This window comes from Oncorhynchus nerka, linkage group LG25 (assembly GCF_034236695.1).
Source record: "Oncorhynchus nerka isolate Pitt River linkage group LG25, Oner_Uvic_2.0, whole genome shotgun sequence".
Classification (NCBI taxonomy): Eukaryota; Metazoa; Chordata; class Actinopteri; order Salmoniformes; family Salmonidae; genus Oncorhynchus; species Oncorhynchus nerka.
Window position 1 is genome coordinate 47,762,438 of NC_088420.1, and position 15,630 is coordinate 47,778,067.

The 15,630-nt window shown below is 40.6% G+C and overlaps 1 long non-coding RNA gene across 1 annotated transcript; it reads left to right on the forward strand.

The window, feature by feature from the left end:
- The first annotated feature begins 5,539 nt into the window (after positions 1-5,539).
- On the forward strand, positions 5,540-15,499 carry LOC115108973 (uncharacterized). Its single transcript, XR_003860447.2, has 5 exons — positions 5,540-5,605; positions 6,477-6,575; positions 6,655-6,710; positions 7,238-7,336; positions 14,046-15,499. It is a non-coding gene; the product is annotated as an uncharacterized LOC115108973 (long non-coding RNA).
- Positions 15,500-15,630: the final 131 nt, after the last annotated feature.

Genomic DNA, 15,630 nt, shown 5'->3' on the forward strand with positions numbered 1-15,630 from the left:
CATGCGCCTCAGTTTGTGGAGAGTTCAAAGGGCGTTTTCATTTATTTAAGTTAGCTGATTAATTTATTAATTGCATAAACACACTCGTGGTATATAACAAAATACTCATATGTTTGTTGTATTTATAATATGTAAAAAATTTAAAGGTGTCATATCATGTATTTTGATTATCCACGCTGTTATCATCAAATTATCCTCAAATTAAATGTGCAAAATGTGCAAATTTCTTAATAGGAAAAAAAATTCTAATACAGTTGATATGAATATTGTACTTAACAGAAAGAAAAAATAAAACATTTAATAAAATGATTCCACGCAGACCAAAAAGAGAGTTGTAACCAGGGTTGCCAGGTCAGCTGTTTTTGGGACCAATCAAAATAGTCAACAAGGCCTGAAAACTAGCCCAACATTTTTTTCGCAGCAAGAGAGGAGTTGACCCTTCATAATGACAATGTAAAAACAACTGGTAAAATTGCTTGACATTTTTCTCCGCATTTCTCTCTTTGTTATTGGTTCATCATATCAAATTATTTAATCTGAACTATAGAAAAGATTGATTGTGAATGATGAAGACGTTTTTTTATCTTCCAGAAATCAAATCAAAATCTATGTTCTTGACACAAACCTACTACTATACCACGTTCAAATGCACGTAAATATTTTTGCCTTGCCATGTTTCAATTGTGTAATGGTTTAAAAATCATTATTTAACTTGTCTCCACCCCTTCACCTACACTGATTGAAGTGGATTTTACAAGTGACATCAATAAGGGATCATAGCTTTCAACTGTATTCACCTGGTCAGACTATGTCATGGATGTTTTGCACACTCAATGTAAATGTATATGATGGTGTGTGTATAGACATTATGGACAGTATACCAATAGAAAAGGTGTGTACAGCAGAATTAAATATAGGATTAGCATAGACTAGAATACAATATATACCCATGAAGTGGGTAAAACATTATGTAAACATTATTAAAGTGACCTGTCTTCAATGACTATGTACAGTGCATTCGGAAAGAATTCAGACCCCTTGACTTTTTCCCCATTTTGTTACATTTCAGCCTTATTCTAAAATTGATTGAATCATTTTTTCCCCCATCACAATGCCCCATAATGACAAAGCAAAAACAGTTTTTTATAAATTTTTGCAAATGTATAAAATATAAAAGACTGATATCACATTTACATAATTATTCAGAAGCAATACTCAGTACTTTGTTGAAGCACTTTTGGCAGTGATTACAGCTTAGAGTCTTCTTTGGTATGACGCTACAAGCTTGGCACACCTGCATTTGGGGAGTTTGTCCCAATCTTCTCTGCAGATCCTCTCAAGCTCTGTCAGGTTGGATGGGGAGCGTCACTGCACAGCTATTGTCAGCTCTATTCAGAATTGTTCAATCCGGGCTCTGGCTGGGGCACTCAAGGAACTTCAGAGACTTGTCCCGAAGCCACTCCTGCGTTGTCTTGGCTGTGTGCTTAGGGTCGTTGGAGAAAGACAGCGAGATTATATTATATCCTGTTGGAAGGTGAAACTTCACCCCAGTCTGAAGATCTGAGTGCTATGGAGCAGGTTTTCATCAAGGATCTCTCTGTACTTTACTACGTTCATCTTCCCCTTGATCCTGATCAGTCTCCCAGTCCCTGCCGCTGAAAAACATCCCCACAGCATGATGCTGCCACCACCATGCTACACTGTAGTTATGGTGCCAGGTTTCTTCCATACGTGACACTTGGCATTCAGGCCAAAGTGCTCAATCTTGGTTTCATCAGACCAGAGAATCTTGTTTCTCATGGTCTGAGAGTCTTTAGATGCCTTTTGGCAAACTACAAGCAGGATTTCATGTGCCTTTTTCTGAGGAGTGTCTTCCTTCTGGCCACTCTACCATAAAGGCCTGATCGGTGGAGTGCTGCAGAGATGGTTGTCCTTCTGGAAGTTTCTCCCATCTCCACAGAGGAACACTAGAGCTCTGTCAGAGTAACTATCGGGTTCTTGGTCACCTCCTGATCAAGGCCCTTCTCTGACCAAGGCCCTTCTCTGACCAAGGCCCTTCTTGCTCAGTTTGTCCAGGCGGCGAGCTCTAGGAAGAGTCTTGGTGGTTCCAAACGTCTTCCATTTAAGAATGAAAGAGGCCACTGTGTAATTGGGGACCTTCAATGCTGCAGAAATGTTATGGTACCTTTCCCCAGATCTGTGCCTTGACACAATCCTGTCTCTGAGCTCTACGGACAATTCCTTCGACCTCATGGCTTGGTTTTTGCTCTGACGTGCATTGTCAACTGTGGGACCTTTTAATAAAGATAGGTGTGTACCTTTCCAAATCATGTCCAATCAATTGAATTTACCACAGGTGGACTCCAATCAAGTCATAGAAACATCTCCAGGATGATCAATGGAAACAGGATGTATCTGAGCTCAATTTCGAGTCTCATAGTAAAGGGTCTGAATACTTATGTAAATAAGGTTTCTATTTGTTACTTTTAATACATTTGCAAAAATTGCTCTTGCTTTGTCATTATGGGGTTTTATGTTTAGATCGATGAGGATTTTTTTTAAATTCAATACATTTTAGAATAAGGCTGTAATGTAACAGAACGTGGAAAATGTCAAGGGGTCTGAATACTTTCCGAATGCACTGTATCTGCATGTGTAGCATGTGACAACAGCAGGATCATATCAAGGATAGCATCCCAAATGAATACATAAATACCACTTGAAGCTTGATGATGAGTTGATCATTTGAGTCAGCTGTGTAGTGCTGAGGCAAAAATAAAAATGTGCACCCCTTTGAGACATCAGGACTGAGAACCACTGCTCTTCATTGGGACCACTTCATTTGCAGACAGGCTTTCACAGCTCTCTGTATCTGAGGACATAAAACATCACATGAAACAGGCTTCATTACACTCATATTAGACAGCACTGAATATTTTGTTGCTATCAAATCAAATCAAATGTATTTATATAGCCCTTCGTACATCAGCTGATATCTCAAAGTGCTGTACAGAAACCCAGCCTAAAACCCCAAACAGCAAGCAATGCAGGTGTAGAAGCACGGTGGCTAGGAAAAACTCCCTAGAAAGGCCAAAACCTAGGAAGAAACCTAGAGAGGAACCAGGCTATGTGGGGTGGCCAGTCCTCTTCTGGCTGTGCCAGGTGGAGATTATAACAGAACATGGCCAAATGTTCATAAATGACCAGCATGGTCGAATAATAATAAGGCAGAACAGTTGAAACTGGAGCAGCAGCACGGTCAGGTAGTCCTGGGGCATGGTCCTAGGGCTCAGGTCCTCCGAGAGAGAGAAAGAAAGAGAGAATTAGAGAGAGCATATGTGGGGTGACCAGTCCTCTTCTGGCTGTGCCGGGTGGAGATTATAACAGAACATGGCCAAGATGTTCAAATGTTCATAAATTACCAGCATGGTCGAATAATAATAAGGCAGAACAGTTGAAACTGTTCTATCATCTCTGCCCTCAGTTTCTCTTTCTATGGACTAGAACTACACAAAAGTACCTGCCCTATCTAGAATAGCCTACTCTCTCCCTTCTTAGAGAGCTGGAGCTGCTATCCTTTCACCCTCTTCCATGGCTGTTAGCTAGCTACCTACAAATGCATTTGGAGTTGTGTTTTTAATGGCTGTTAGCTAGCTACCTACAAATGCATTTGTCATTGTGTTTTTAATTTACAATGATAAATACATCAAGATAGCTAGAAAATAGATATTTAATTAACTTAGCTATCAATACAGTATGTAAAGTTAGCTATCTAGCTACGTTAGCAGCTCATTTGAGTTAGCCTGGACTGTAGCTAGCTAGCTAATGATACATTGTTGTTTTTTTACATTTTCAAAATGAATTTACTTACTTGAATAGGTTCCCTCGGCCATGTGGATGATTGGAGAAAGGGCAACAAAGTTTGTTTGTCACCAAAGTGGTTTAGAGCATATTACTATTTGCCTGTGAATAAATTCATTAAACAGAGAATGGATTAAACTATTTACCCATTTAATAACCAGACCTTCATACAAACTTGCTGTGCTGTATTCTTGACGCACAATCGAACGTGCTGCTATATGCTGCCAGCACACCCACAAGCTAGCCACTTTGGGCTGCCGGAGCGGCACGAGGCAATTAATGGAGTACTGATGTACACGAGCCTGAAGTAGTGTTCAATTATGAGTGTGCTATCTTACGAGTGTGAATATACATTAAAGTTTGCATGTTTCTGCCTAGAGGTGCTTTACATGCCAGGCGTACGCCCTGTGTTTTTATACATATTCTGGTCCTGGGGCTGATTCATTGTGTGTACTCTCTAGGCCATAGTCCTAGAGGGTGGGTGGATTGGGGGGATACTGGTGACTCTTATTGTAATTTATTGGTCTTGTAATAAACACTGGCACTTTTGTTAACTCTGTAAGTTATTTGTGTTTAATTTGTACAGTTCACATATACTTCAGAGGGGCAGGTAGCCTAAATACACGTACACACGCACACACAGGCAAAGAGTTTCAGCTTGCAGGCAGACACTGGAATACATTTCAGAGTGACAGTGAGGGCTTTACATAGGTGATTTGTTGCATGTTTTTGTGAGACTAGAAAAAATGCCTGGAATGTAAAATAACGTTATTAACCGGTTCCCATGCTTTTAAAATAATGGTTCTATTCCGGAATAGTATGGATCACTTTCGTTCCTGTTTCTGTTCTGTTCCCTGAACTGGTTCTAACCCGTGGTTTAAATTGCACTTCGGGATGGTGCTGAAAAAAGTTAGTCTTGAGCATAGCAGACTCAACTCCGCAATGGAGTTGAGCGGCGACTGGAGCTCTGTCATGTGTAAATGTGGGCTATTCTTTGGGTGCTGAAATCAGTCGTTTTTGATAACTTATGTGATGTCGGAGCTCCAGTTGCCCACACTAGTTGCCGCTCAACTCCATTGTATATTGTGGAGTTGAGTTTAATCACCGATCTCAAGCCCTGTTCATAGCAAGCTAGCTAGCTAACATTGGCCAGAAAGTTGAAGTCGAGAGAGGGAGTGGCACGTAGTGGCACAGAGGTGAAGACAGAGAGGAACCGATTTGCTCCATTAGTCAATTTATAATAGTAGTGATTGATTCAATAGTAGAATACAACTCCCTTAATGTACTGGACTCATGATGGATCTCCTCTTTCCTTTCCATCTTGCTCCAGAGGGATGGATGATTTTTATACTCCAGTTGAAAATATGATTATTTTAGAGCAATATGACTTGCAATAACACCATTTCACAATGTTTTCTGAAAGAAACATATGTCTTAACCATTTACTATCGGTCACTTATATAGTTCAGAATAAATCATTTGGTGTGATGAACCAATAACAAAGGGAGTAATGCAGAGACCAAGGTGAAGCCAATTCAGCAATTGTATTTAGATTGTCATTATGGAGACACTTATTGGATAAACTTGGCAACTCCTCTTTCTGCGAAAAATAAATGTCATCCTAGTTTTCAGGCCTTGTGAGCGGGTTTTGGGTGATCATTGGGTTAGAATGTTTCGCTATAACCTGGCAACCCTGTCAATGGCGCTGCCGGTCCTCTATCTCTGAGTCAACATGTTACGGAAAGTAAGACAAATATGCGCGGCACTTCAACAACGGACCCTCGTGAATGCGCTGTTTACTGTCATCCAGGCAGCTGAACTACCATGCTAGTTTTGTTGCTTGTCATCAGCCCCAAGTTTGTCGTGCATGAGCAACTGAAATAACTTGTCAAACCAGCTAACTGAGTATTATTAGCTAGTTGTTAGCTAGCTATATTGATTAGTAACGTTAAGCAAAAACAACAAATGAGTAACCACACGCTCAAACGGGTAATGTTGTTAGCTAGCTAGCTGTTGTAAAATGTAGTTAACTAGCTAGTTAACACACTAGTCTTATAAAGTGGAAAGGGTCCTCTTTGCTCTTAGCGAACTGTACTAATATGTCTGCTCTGTGAGCTATAACGTTAGTGCAGAGGAGGCTGGTGGGAGGAGATAGGAGGACAGGCTAAAAAATGCTAAGTGCCATGACATCTAAAGTTAACAAGCTGGTTTGACATTGTTGGTGAGAGCTGACTAGTGTCTAACTAACACAGAAGAAGCTGGTAGGAGGACATACTCGTTGTTATGACTGGAATGAAATACATGGAATGGAGTCAAACATGTAGTTTCCACGTTTGATACATTCCATTCCAGCCATTTCAATAAGCCCGCCTACTCTGCGTTAGTTATATATTTGTCAGCTCTCGCCAACAATGTCAAACCGCCTAGCTAGTTAACAGTACAATAAGTGCAACCAATGACAGTAGTGAGGGGTGTGTCATAGTTATTAGAGTGATAATGAAAAAAATGTAACATCTCAGTGATAAAGAGGATAATTTTAATAGGTTCTTGTATATCATGGTATGAGTTATGACATAGGCTAAACATTCTTTATTCATCCAGTTTCTCCTTGACAGATCAAGTATATGATGGCCTTCATTGAACAGGAAGCCAATGGGAAAGCAGAAAAAATTGATACAAACTGCCTCCCCGTCTTGCTGGCAAGTTTGGTAAAGGTACTGTACAGAGCATTACAAATAAATAAAGAGTTGCACACTCTAACTACAAGCTCTCAATAATTTGCACCTTCTTCAGGGTAATGCCATGACTGCCTGAACCAGGTTATGAGGACAAACAGCGACAATAATGAGGTGTGTTTCTTAGTTATTAGATTGGTGATAAAGACACATTAAACTGTTAAAAAGGCAGTTTACAGCATGTTGAATATATTAGGCTATTGTTATCATATTGCAACAATTAAATATTGTACATAGTATTAGCATCAACATACATTATTTCATTGCATATGCATATTTCATTGTTTTTATGTAATCTTTGTTACATGGTAATATTTTGGTTCAACCTCACAATAAGCATCATCAACAAAGGGAACATCTTGTCTGCACGCTGATAAACTGTGGAAGAAATATGTTAATTTAGCAGACTTGTTCATAAAAACAGCCTGATGTCAGTCAATGTTCAGATCACTAGGGGTCAGTGTTTTTAGATAGGTGATCAATTACTGGGAGCTTGTATGTGGGCTATTTATTTAATTTTATTGCTTAGTTATCTGCCATTAGTCCGCACCTCTACCAACTTGTTTGGGTGTGCGCCAGCTCATGCTTTTTTATTAGGCTGTACATACAGAGTATTCACAGATGTATGTCTGCTCCTACAGACAGAAGTGGAGTTTAACATTGAAGAGGGCTGTCTGGACCTCAAGATCATGGCGTATTATGAGAAAAAATAAAATTCAGATCGACCAGCAGAAGAACATGTGAGTTTATTTCCCCATTCGTCCAGCAGTTGGAGTGAATTCTAAAAAGCTGAATGGGAAATAGATCCGTGCTATCGGGCTCCTTGGGGCGCACTTACCCCGTTGAAATGTTAAAAGGTCAAGGTAAAGCATGAAATACATCGAGAATCTCCCTGCCATCTCTACTTATCACAGTGGGAAACCGTTCATTATCATGCTCGAACCTATGGCTACGAACCTATGGTTTCTACTTAGAATCGCAAAGGGATTTCGGCAGGCAAGAAAATGGGCTTGCCGAAACCCCGACCTTCAGATTTCCTTAATTGTGTCACTAGAGTCAAATACTTTCTGTGGCACACATCAGTCAAATACTTTCTATAAAACAAACTTCACTTCAAGATAGGCAACCGAAATTAATGTATGTGTGTTCAATTAAACATCGAGGAGGGAGTAAAATGTAGGCAAGCTATAAACATTTCATAACAACTACTAGTCGAATAAGACATGGGAGAGATTACTTTTTGACTAAGAGATGTATTTATAGACTAATAAACTTGAAAATAGTGCCTCTCCCGTGATCAAACCGCAAATAATAAAATGAAACGCAGCCAAACGTGATAATTGACAGCTGCCTTGAAGGACACCAATTTTTTAAAAACGTTCCGCTAAGATCAGTGAAATGTAGGCTAAACTGACAACAGAATGAAGAGCAGAAATCTCATCTAGCAAGCAAGTTGCAGCAATGAAGAATTGAGTGTGTGCACGTTCACGCGAAGGAGTTTTTTTTCCCGGCACATCACCCGCACTGTTCAAAGGTGCTAAATACTGTCGGGCAGGCAAACATCTGACAATCATACATGGGTGTGTTTGAGCTTTAAGGGTGACGGTAAGAACGTCCCAATGATCCCTGGTCGCACTCACCATGGGAAATACTCTTCTTTGTGATGTGATCGTCTCTGAAGACTGATCCCAATTCAAAGGGATAGTGCGACATTTTGGCAATTGCTACCTTCTACTTTACCAGAGTCAGATGAACCCATTGATAACATGAAAAACGGTTCGTTACTAGAATTTGTTACTTTAGGTACTTCTGTCAAATGTCTCACAGCATCAACGGATTGAGAGAGGATCAAGTCTGGCTATCACTGCAGCCGATGTCCCCTTATAGCGCGAGCGCACCTTGCCTGCTCCATTTACTCGAGATTGTCCTAATGAACCACTGCATTCATTGGGAGTCTGGGCTGCATTTTCACCGTTTATGCTGCACTGAAGTTAACACACTTCAATAATGCAACAAGGCATGTAGAATTGTTTGAACTGTTAATTACTGTTCACAAAACAATGTATATTACAGGCTAGAACACTTTACTCTGCAGAAAGATACCGGTAGCCAGTGGTGTAAAGTACTTAAGTAAAAATACCTTAAAGTACTAGTAGTTTTTTTTTAGGTATCTGTACTTTATTTTACTAGTTTTATTTCAGTACATTCCTAAAGAAAATCTTGTACTTTTTACTCCATACATTTTCCCTGACAACCAAAAATACTCATTACATTTTGAATGCTTAGCAGGACATCCCAACTGTCTCTGGGCTGGTGGACTCACTAAACACAAATGCATCTTTCGTAAATAATGTCTGATTGTTCGAGTGTGCCCATGGCTATCCGTAAATTTTAAAAACAAGAAAATGGTGCCATCTGCTTTGCTTAATATAAGGATTTTAAATTATTTATACTTTTACTTTTGATACTTAAGTATATTTCAGCAATTACATTTACTTTTGATACTTTTTGATACCAAATACTTTTAGACTTTCTAAGTAGTGTTTTACTGGCTGACTGTCACTTTTACTTGAGCAACTTTCTATTAAGGTATCTATACGTTTACTCAAGTATGACAATTGAGTACTTTTCCCACCACTGCCAGAAGCCTACAAAGCTGAAAGTTAACTTTCTTTGCTAGCTTACAGCTGAAGCTAACATCAATTCACTACCCTAGTACTTTGTTTGTGATAATATAACAAACCATGGTGCAAAAATATTTCTGATTTTAAAGCTGATTGTTACCAGAAATGTTATTCATTCACTTTGTCTTCCCCGCCTCACACCTCCAGTCAATATCATATTTGCTTGAGCCTCGAACTGACTGTGTGTGAATGACATCATGGGTCTTAGAGACCTGATTTTTTTTTATTGTTGTTGAATAGTATAATAAAATAAGTCCCAAATGTTGTTGAATAGTATAATAAAATAAGTCCCAAATGGAAGGGAAAGATAGTTTAAAAAAAATCTGTAGCCTAATGAAATCAGCCAAAACAAGCTTAATAACTGCACGCTCACACTCATATTGACTATGCTTTCACCTGTAGCCTTGGCCTATTCACAATACATCTTGATTTACCCGGTTTATAAATAGTTTTACCATTCAAAAAAATGATTACCGTTATGTACAGTTGGGCAAAAAAATATTTAGTCAGCCACCAATTGTGCAAGTTCTCCCACTTAAAAAGATGAGAGAGGACTGTAATTTTCATCATAGGTACACTTCAACTATGACAGACAAAATGAGGGAAAAAAATCCAGAAAATCACATTTTAGGATTTTTAATGAATTTATTTGCAAATTATGGTGGAAAATAAGTATTTGGTCACCTACAAACAAGCAAGAGTTCTGGCTCTCACAGACCTGTAACTTCTTCTTTAAGAGACTCCTTTGTCCTCCACGTTACCTGTATTAATGGCACCTGTTTGAACTTATCAGTATAAAAGACTGTCCACAACCTCAAACAGTCACACTCCAAACTCCACTATGGCCAAGACCAAAGAGCTGTCAAAGGACACCAGAAACAAAATTATAGACCTGCACCAGGCTGGGAAGACTGAATCTGCAATAGGTAAGCAGCTTGGTTTGAAGAAATCAACCGTGGGAGCAATTATTCCTTTTGTCTAGGTGGGAAAGGGCAGTGTGGGGTGCGATTGAGTTTGCGTAGAACTTTTGGGGCGGGATGTGAATGGGAGTGGTTCTAGGTTTCCTGGCATGATGGTGTTGATGTGAGCCATGACCATCCTTTCAAAGCACTTTATGGTTACCGACGTGAGTGCTACGGGTGGTAATAATTTAGGAAGGTTACCTTTGCTTTCTTGGGCACAGGCACTCTGGTGGTCTGTTTGAAACATGTAGGTATTACAGACTCCAGCATACCACCCTGCATACCACCCTGCTTCCCACTGCTGGCTTGCTTCTGAAGTTAAGCAGGGTTGGTCCTGGTTGGTCCCTGGATGGGAGACCAGATGCTGCTGGAAGTGGTGTGTGAGAGCCAGTAGGAGGCACCCTTTCCTCTGTTTAAAAAAAATTCCCAATGCCCCAGGGCAGTGATTGGGTGTTGTCTTTCGGATGGGATGTTAAATGGGTGTTCTGACTCTGTGGCCACTAAAAATCACATGGGACTTATTGTTCGAGTAGGGGTGTTAACCCTGATGTCCTGGCTAAATTCCCAATCTGGCCCCCATACCATCATGGTCACCTTATATCCCAAGCTTATAATTGGCTCATTCCTCCCCCTCCTCTCCTCTGTAACTATTCCCCAGGCTGTTGCTGTAAACTTACCTGGTAAAATAAGTAAATTAATACATCTTGGCCGGGGAGGGGTTGAAAATGTCAGTGAAGACACTTGCCAGTTGGTCCAGGCATGCTTTGAGTACACGTCCTGGTAATCCGTCTGGCCCCCTGGCTTTATGAATGTTGACCTGTTTAAAGGTCTTGCTCACTTCGGCTACAGAGAGCGTGATCACACAGTTGTCTGGAACAGCTGGTGCTCTCATGCATGATTCAGTGTTGCTTGCCACGAGGCGAGCATCAAAAGCATTTAGCTCGTCTGGTAAGCTCGTGTCACTGGGCAGCTTGTGGCTGGGTTTCCATTTGTAGTCCTTAATAGTTTTCAAGCCCTGCCACAGCCGACGAGCATCAGAGCCGGTGTAGTACGATTCAATCTTAGTCCTGTATTGACTATTTGCCTTATTTGATGGTTCGTCTGAGGGCATAGCAGGATTTCTTATAAGCGTCCAGATTAGTGTCCTGCTCCTTGAAAGCGGCAGCTCTAGCCTTTAGCTCGATGCGGATGTTGCCTGTAATCCATGGCTTCTGGTTGGGATATGTACGTACGGTCACTGTGGGGACAACTTCGTCAATGCACTTATTGATGAAGCCGGTGACTGATGTAGTATACTCCTCAATGCCATTGGATGAATCCCGGAAGATATTCCAGTCTGTACTAGCAAAACAGTCCTGTAGCGTAGCACTTCCGTACTGAGCAAGTCACTGGTACTTCCTGCTTTAATTTTTGCTAGTAAGCCGGAATCAGGAGGATAGAATTATGGTCAGATTTGCCAAATGGAGGGTGAAGGAGAGTTTTGTATGTATCTCTGTGTGTGGAGTAAAGGTGGTCTAGAGGTTTTTTGTTTGCCCCATGTGACATGCTGGTAAAAATTAGGGAAACAGATTTAAGTTTGCCTGCTTTAAAGTCCCCGGCCACTAGGAGCACAGCTTCTGGGTGAGCATTTCCTTGTTGAGTGTTGACTTATTATTCCACCATAATTTGCAAATAAATAAATAAAAAATCCTACAATGTGATTTTCTGGATTTGTTTTCTCATTTTGTCTGTCATAGTTGAAGTGTACCTATGATGAAAATTACAGGCCTCTCATCTTTTTAAGTGGGAGAACTTGCACAATTGGTGGCTGACTAAATACTTTTTTGCCCCACTGTAGATGAGAACTCTCATGGTAGATAGTGTGGTCTACATCTTATCATGCCATATTCTACCTCAGGCGAGCAATACCTCGAGACGTCTTTAATATTAGACATCGCGCACCAGCAGTTATTGACAAATAGACACACACCCCCGCTCCTCGTCTTACCAGACGTAGCTGCTCTGTCTTGCTGAAACACGGAGAAGCCAGCCAGCTCTATATTATCTGTGTCGTCGTTCAGCCAAGTTTCTGTGAAACATAAGATATTACAGTTTTTAATGTCCCGTTGGTACAATATTCTTGATCGTAGATCTTCCAGTTGGTTTTCCAATGATCTGTTTCACCTGTTCCTGTGATTGTCTCCACCCCCTCCAGGTGTCACTTATTTTCCCCAGTGTATTTGTCCCTGTGTTTCCGGTCTCTCTGTGCCAGTTCGTCTTGTATGTTTAGTCAAGTCAACCAGTGTGTTTTTCCCATACTCCTTTTCTATTCTCTTTTTTCTATTCCTCCCGGTTCTGACCCCTGTCTGACTCAAATCAAATCAAATTTTATTTGTCACATACACATGGTTAGCAGATGTTAATGCGAGTGTAGCGAAATGCTTGTGCTTCTAGTTCCGACAATGCAGTAATAACCAACAAGTAATCTAACTAACAATTCCAAAACTACTGTCTTATACACAGTGTAAGGGGATAAAGAATATGTACATAAAGATATATGAATGAGTGACGGTACAGAGCAGCATAGGCAAGATACAGTAGATGGTATCGACTCTGGACTACTTTCCTGCCTGCCAGATCATCCTGCCTGCCCTGACCTTGATTCTGCCTACCCTTCGGGACCTATTGTACTCCGATCTGGTTTTGACCCTTTTGCCTGTCTACGACCATTCTCTTGCCTACCCCTTTGGATTAATTAACATTGTAAGACTCCAACCATCTGCCTCCTGTGTCTGCATCTGGGTCTCGCCTTGTGCCGTGATAGATTGCAAGTTCGACAATAATACTGAGGGTAGTGGGGGTTTACCTACTCGTCGCAAATTCTTACAAGACACCCCGCTCTCCTGCATGTTTTTCTCTATCTTTTCTTCATGCTAATGACGGGGATTTGTGCCTTGTCTTGACAAAGCAGTATATCCTTCACGTCGGACTCATTAAAGAAAAATGATTTGTTTAGTTTGAGGTGAGTAATTGCTGTTCTGATGTCCAGAAGCCCTTTTCGGTCGTAAGAGACGGTAGCAGCAACATTATGTACAAAATTAGTTACAAACAATGGGAAAAAACTGAAATGAAATAGCACAGCTGGTTAGGAGCCGGTAAAATGGCATCCCTCCCCTCCAGCGCCATTATTATGTTATTGGATTGTGTATTTGTGCTATTCAGAGGGTGAATGGGCAAGGCCAAAGATTTAAGTGCCTTTGAACGGGGTATGGTGGTAGGTGCCAGGCGAACCGGTTTAAGTTCATGAAGAACTGCAACAATGCTGGGTTTTTAACTCCTCAAGAATGGTCCACCACCCAAAAGACATCCAGCCAACTTGACAGAACTATGGGAAGCATTGGAGTTATATTGTTAGGGATACTTTGTTGAGAGTGACCTCTATTTCTTTGGCTTCTGTTCACTTTTTCATGATTGATTGCGGCTTGTATTAACTCTGGAGGCATTCAGATGTACAACGATAATGGGAAGATCAAGGTAGCCAACACCCTGGAGAGCAGGCCTGACCTCTTGCCTCAGCAGGTACTTTATTTACCTATCATGCAGATTAGGGGTTAGAAATCTCAGTACAAATACCCCAAGCACTAACCCGAGTATGTCTTGGGTACAACTCCAACTGGATGGGGTCGATTTGAAATTAAGTGATCCAGCTGATCTTAACTACCTGAATATGCCTTTGTGAGCTCTGTTGATGACTACTCTGTATCGTGAGCAGTACCGGGAGAGATGAGGTATTCACTGGGTCCTCTCTGTTTCCTCTCTGACAGATGATGCCTGAGGTTAGAGGGGCTCTTTTCTGTGCCAACCTGAACCGTACATTTTTAGGATTAACAGATGATGCTGATGGAGACAAAGGTTAAGGTATCATTGGATGTGCTACTGTGGACAAGCCTCTTATTTGGACTGGATATGTGGAAAGTTGAGCAGAGCCTAAGAACACCCAGTGTCTGTGACACCCAGAATGTTTGTTTTCTGAGGGAATGGTTAAACATGGAAAAGAACACCATGGTCATCTCCATCTTCCCAACTTCAAGCACTTATCTCTAGGATCTTCCAAAGTAAGAAACTTGTTTATGGGACACGATGTGAGGGAGAATGTGTGTTGGCTGGTGTTAAGGGTAGTGTTTTATCCTACCTCTTCAGTTCACCACTGCTCCCTTCCCAGCACTGTGGGTTATCTGATTGTAACCTACACTGCAAAACATATATGAATGCAACAATTCCCAAAATTTGACTTAGTTACAGTTTATATAAGGAAATCAGTCAATTGAAATAAATTCATTAGGCACTAATTTATAGATTTCACATGACTGGACATGGGTGCAGCCATGGGTAGGCCTTGGAGGGCATAGGCCCAACCAATTGGCAGCCAGGCCCAGCCAATCATAATGAGTTTTTCCCCACAAAATGGCTTTAATACAGACACATACGGATGTGGAGGTCCTGGGCTGACGTGGTTACAGGTGATCTGCAGTAGTGAGGCCGGTTGGACGTACTGCCAAATTCTCTAAACCTACGTTGGATGCAGCTTATGGTAGAAAAATGAACAAATTCTCTGGCAACAGCTCTGGTGGATATTCCTCCAGTCAGCATGCGAATTGCACGTTCCCGAAAAACTTGAAACATCTGTGGCATTTACTGTCCCCAGCACAAGGTGCACCGGTGGAAGGATTAGCTTGGCAAACAAAAAATGCTCACTAACAGGGATATAAACAAATTTGTGCACAATCTGAGAGAAATAAAAACTTTGTGTGAATGGAACATTTGTGGGATTTTTTTATTTCAGCTCATGAAACATGGGACCAAAACTTGAACATGTTACGTTTATATTTTTGTTTCGTGTAGATTGTCCCTTTACCTTCCCTTGCGGAACAATCAAGGTATTTTTTGTTTTCCGTAAGGTGTCCAAACTCCTAAAAGGGTGGCTGCTGTTGTATTCTGTTTGATGGTTGTGTGTGTGTGTGTGTGTATATTTAGTGTTGAATGGGAATATAGTGGATTAGAGAATGGATGTCTTTTATTGTTACTTACCAATGTGATTAATAATAGATACATACAGAAATGTGAATATTCAGTATTTTCATTTGTAGTTCTCTCCAATTAATACTAAAATGGTTATTCCAGACCCATCATAAAATGTAGCGTTCTGCTTTAAAAATGTACAAAACAAAATGCTTTTATTGCCACCTTGTGGATTTACACCATAGAGAGTTCACAAGAACCTGCTTTAAAATGGATCTTGTCATAGGCTTCACTAAATTGTACATCAATACAGACATTTGAACACTTTCATCAATTATGCTGAATTCCAAATGTTAAGATTTACGCACAAGTTAAATGTTTTGGACAAGA